A 5,545-nucleotide genomic window follows, 5' to 3' on the forward strand; every position below is an offset into this window, starting at 1 on the left:
TTATTTACCAAATATTTGTTTTTCCATCTCCATGTGAATTGCCTTCCTCCCCTTTGAAGTTCCAAATCACCACCCTCAACATCCTCTTTTATCTTAAGCTAAAGATAATATTTTAGGTGAAGGATTCAGCTATTTGGAGGAGTTACTTAGCTTTCCCAAGTCTCTTTCAAGGTGTCTTCCACATATGCATGCATGCTAAGTCACTCAGTCGTGTCCCACTCTGTGTGACCCCATGGACTGCAGCCCGGCAGGCTCCTCTGTCTGTGGGATTCTCCAGGCAAGAATACTGGAAGTGGGTTGCTGTACCCTCCCCCAAGGGACCTTCTCAATCCAGGGATCGAACCCAAGTCTCTTATGTCTCCTGCACTGGCAGGCATGTCCTTTACCAGTAGCACCACCTGAGAAGCCTGAATCCAACATATTCATGTTATTAAACTTTGCTTAATTTTCTTGGGGGCTTCCTTGACGGTCCAGTGGTTAAGATTTTGCCTTCCAATGCAGGGGATGTGGGTTCAATCACTGGTCCAGAAGCTAAGATCCCATATGTCTTGTAGCCAACAAATGAAAGTGTAAAAAGAGAAGCTATATTATAACAAATTCAACAAAGACTTAAAACAAGCAAAAGTTCAGTCAGTTCAGTTCAGTCCATCAGTCATGTTCCACTCTTTGCAGCCCCATGGACTGCAGCACACAGGGCCTCCCAGTCCATCACCACCTCCCGGAGTTTACTCAAACTCATGTCCACTGAGTCAGTGATGTCATCCAATCATCTCATCCTCTATCATCCCCTTCTCCTCCTGCCCTCAATCTTTCCCAGCATCAGGGTCTTTTCAAATGAGTCAGCTCTTCGCATTAGATGGCCAAAGTATTGGAGTTTCAGCTTCAACATCAGTCCTTCCAATGAACATTCAGGACTGATCTCCTTGAGAATGGACTGGTTGGATCTCCTTGCAGTCCAAGGGACTCTCAAGAGTCTTCTCCAACACCACAGTTTAAAAGCATCAATCCTTTGGTGCTCAGCTTTCTTTATAGTCCAACTCTCACATCCATACATGACTACTGGAAAAACCATAGCTTTGACTAGACGAACATTTGTTGGCAAAGTAATGTCTCTGCTTTTTAATATGCTATCTAGGTTGGTCATAACTTTTCTTCCAAGGAGCAAGCACCTTTTAATTTCATGGCTGCAGTGATTTTTGAGCCCCCCAAAATAAAGTCTGACACTGTTTCCATTGTTTCCCCATCTATTTGCCATGAAGTGATGGGACCAGATGCCATGATCTTAGTTTTCTGAATGTTGAGCCTAAGGCAACTTTTTCACTCTCCTCCTTCACTTTCATCAAGAGGATCTTTAGTTCTTCACTTTCTGCCATAAAGGTGGTGTCATCTGCATATCTGAGGTTATTGATATTTCTCCCGGCAATCTTGATTCCAGCTTGTGCTTCATCCAGCCCAGCATTTCTTGTGATGTACTCTGCATATAAGTTAAATAAGCTGGGTGACAATGTACAGCCTTGAGGTACTCCTTTTCCTATTTGGAACCAGTCTGTTGTTCCATGTTCAGTTCTAACTGTTGCTTCCTGACCTGCATACAGATTTCTCAAGAGGCAGGTCAGGTGGTCTGGTATTCCCATCTCTTTCAGAATTTTCCACAGTTTATTGTGATCCACACAGTCAAAGGCTTTGGCATAGTCAATAAAGCAGAAATAGTTGTTTTTCTGGAACTCTCTTGCTTTTTCCATGATCCAGCAGATGTTGGCAATTTGATCTTTGGTTCATCTGCCTTTTCTAAAACCAGCTTGAACATCTGGAAGTTCATGGTTCATGTACTGCTGAAGCCTGGCTTGGAGAATTTGGGCATTACTTTACTAGCGTTTGAGATGAGTGCAATTGTGCGATAGTTTGAGCATTCTTTGGCATTGCCTTTCTTTGGGATTGGAATGAAAACTGACCTTTTCCAGTCCTGTGGCCACTGCTGAGTGTTCCAAATTTGCTGGCATATCGAGTGCAGCATTTTCACAGCATCATCTTTCAGGATTTGAAATAGCTCAGCTGGAATTCCATCACCTCCACTAGCTTTGTTCATAGTGATGCTTCCTAAGGCCCACTTGACTTCACATTCCAGGAAGTCTGGCTCTAGGTCAGTGATCACACCATCGTGATCATCTGGGTCATGAAGATCCCTTTGCACAGTTCTTCTGTGTAGTCTTGCCATCTCTTCTTAATATCTTCTGCTTCTGTTAGTTCCATACCATTTCTGTCCTTTATTGAGCCCATCTTTGCATGAAATGTTCTATTGGTATCTCTAATTTTCTTGAAGAGATCTCTAGTCTTTCCCGTTCTATTGTTTTCCTCTATTTCTTTGCACTGATGACTGAGGAAGGCTTTCTTATCTCTCCTTGCTATTCTTTGGAACTCTGCTTTCAAATGGGTGTATCTTTCCTTTTCTCCTTTGCTTTTCACTTCTCTTCTTTTCATAGCTTTGTAAGGCCTCCTCAGACTGCCATTTTGCTTTTTTGCATTTCTTTTCCATGGGGATGGTCTTGTTCCCTGTCTCCTGTACGATGTCACAAACCTCTGTGCATAGTTCTTCAGGCACTGTATCAGATCTAGTCCTCTAAATCTGTTTCTCACTTCCACTATATAATGTAAGGGATTTTATTTAGGTCATACCTGAATGATCTAGTGGTTTTCCCTACTTTCTTCAATTTAAGTCTGAATTTGGCAATAAAGAGCTCATGATCTGAGCCACAGTCAGCTCCCAGTCTTGTTTTTGCTGACTGTATAGAGCTTCTCCATCTTTGGCTGCAAAGAATATAATCAATCTGATTTCGGTGTTGACCATCAGATGATGTCCATGTGTAGAGTCTTTCTTGTGTTGTTGGAAGAGGATGTTTGCTATGAGCAGTGCATTCTCTTGGCAAAACTCTATTAGCCTTTGCCCTGCTTCATTCTGTACTCCAAGGCCAAATTTGCCTGTTACTCCAAGTTGCTTAATTTTCTTATGAATTTGTCTCATGTCAGTGTAATTATTAGACCAACCAGAAGAACCTAGAAGGGGAGAGGGAAGTTTCTTCCTCCCAGTGGGTCACTGGGATGATACTAACTGGGGTCACTCACACTTCCACCTATTGTGAAAGATACAAGTATTCTTTCTATGGTGGACACAGTACCATCCTATGTTATCTGATCGAAGGGGTTTGCTCTGATGTCCTGGAGGAAATGTCATCATGATATGGTGCAGAGCTCTGTGGGGATCCTGAGCACAAGGTCTTTAAGCCCCAATTTCTTTGATTATAGGGAACAGCCTTCAGTCAGCCTCCATGACCTTCCCTGAGCTCCAATGGGCAGATTCAAGCCATTGTTAATTAGGGAAGGAAGGGAATGGGAGACCAAGGAGAAGCAAACAGTCAAGAGCAGCCTTGGACAAAGTCCCATTTCCCCATCAAAGGATACACACAACAATATCTTTGAGCTATTTTGCAAATACTGAAACCCCCTCCAGGTGGGAGAAGCTAATGATTCATGATGGTATGCTGCCCACAAGCATATAGACCCAGAGTAGTCAGACCTGAAGGTTGACAGTGTGAACTCACTGCTACTTAACTCACCACCAACTCATCAGAAGAAAGTCTACCAGCTGATCATACCCTCTGTGAACAATTGCTAGAAAACTTGTCACTATCTTCCCCAAGTTGGGACACTTGTTCTTGAGGGCATTAATTCCTCTTTGCCTGGCAAAGCAATAAAACTATCCTTTTCTGCATCACCCAAAACGCTGTCTCTGAGACTTGATTCAGCACCAGTGTGCCAAGCACCTAAGCTTTTGGCATCAATCACTGCAGTGTATCACCTCCATGATGGAGCTTCCGCTGTGTCTCTAACTGGCTATTCCAATATTTCATGCATACCCAGCTGCTTTGAGGTTACACAGTGATGTGACCTGCAGATCCCATGTTCATGGGCCCCTCCTACTTCCTGTGATGGAAAGAGTTTTCTGGTCAAATACTGTGTTATGTGGGATTACATGTCTGTGGATTAAGCACCCAGAGAATGGCGCTACTGAGGTCCTGCAGGCAGGAAAGGCAACCCCCATACCTGGAATCAGTGTCTGTTCCCGAAAGAGCAAAACTCTGGCCCTTCCAGGAAAAAAGAGGTCACAGTGAAGTTAGCTGGTCACCAAGTATCCTGTGGGTTTCCTTAAGGAGTAGAATAGCCTCAGTCTATCAGATTAGACATCTAGAATTTACAGTAGTTATATTTGGTACGCATCATTCAGCAGTGGTGGGAGAGTGGCTCTGACAAAGCCTGACTGCGTCAGCTGGCCAAGTTATTTTGTCTACTTGGCATATCTTTTGGAATAGGTATTTACAAATGGGCTTAACATGGGATACGAACAACTTCCCATGTTGCGCCCACTCCTTTATGTCCATCCACAAGTCTCTACGCCAGCTCTTCTTGTCTCTCGATTTTACAATCTTTTTCTCTCAGGTCCTCCACCCACCAGCCAGGCCACACATCACTGTCCATGAGTCCACACTTGTTCAAACCATAGGCCATCGTCCTTACATGCAACTCAGATGACCAGGTGCACACCTCAGGGTTCCTCCTATTGGAGAGATTTCTGTCACCACCATCTTTCAAGGGCCCCCCTGAGTGTGACTTAACGTAGCTGCCTTCCCTGTTCAGCTGGTACCCACATGCTGAGGTGACTCATGCACACTCCCAGCTTGGAATTTTTCTTCTTTCTTTATTGGTTATATGAGAGCCCCCTCATATGGCCATAGGTAAAAGCTGGTGTATCTGGTTGGGGTGGGGGAGGGGTGGTTGCTGGTGCAAGTATAATGAGTGATATAGAGATCTGGGCTATCTGTTCATACAGCTTCCTTGGAGGTGGAAGTGTTAATCGCTCAGTCATGTCTGACTCTTTGTGACCCCCTGGACTATCACCTGACAGGCTCCTCTGGCCATAGGATTTCCCAGTCAAGAATACTCTCATTCCCCCCTCCAGGGGATCTTCCTGACCCAGGGATCGAACCCAGGGTCTCCTGCATTGTGGGCAGATTCTTTACCATCTGAGCCACCTGGGACAGCCTCCTTGTACCGTGCTCCCTTAAATCCTATATCCTGAGAGAGTGCTCCTTTGTCAATAAAGTCTGTATACAGTTTTATATTCCAGCTTACTTGATGGAGGCAATTTCTCAGATTGGTCGGGTTAGAAATCAAAATACATCACTCATTTTAGAGGACTGATAAGGAGAGGAGAGGGGAGGACAGGAATTATTTGCGTAGCCAGGGAGATTTTTTTTTTTTTTTTACTGAACTCAGTCTTCATTGCTTCTCACAGGCTTTCTCTAGTTGTGGTGAGTGGGGGATACTCTGTAGTTGTGGTGTGTGGGCTTCTTACTGCAGGGGAGTCTCTCATTGCAGAGCACAGGCTCTAGGTGTGCAGACTCAGAAGCTGTGGTGTATAGGCTGGCTTAGTTGCCCCAAGGCACGAGGAATCTCCCTGGACCAGGGATCAAACCTGTGTCCCCTGCATTGG

The sequence above is a fragment of the Bos taurus genome, chromosome 4, assembly GCF_002263795.3.
Source record: "Bos taurus isolate L1 Dominette 01449 registration number 42190680 breed Hereford chromosome 4, ARS-UCD2.0, whole genome shotgun sequence".
In the NCBI taxonomy this organism is placed as follows: domain Eukaryota; kingdom Metazoa; phylum Chordata; class Mammalia; order Artiodactyla; family Bovidae; genus Bos; species Bos taurus.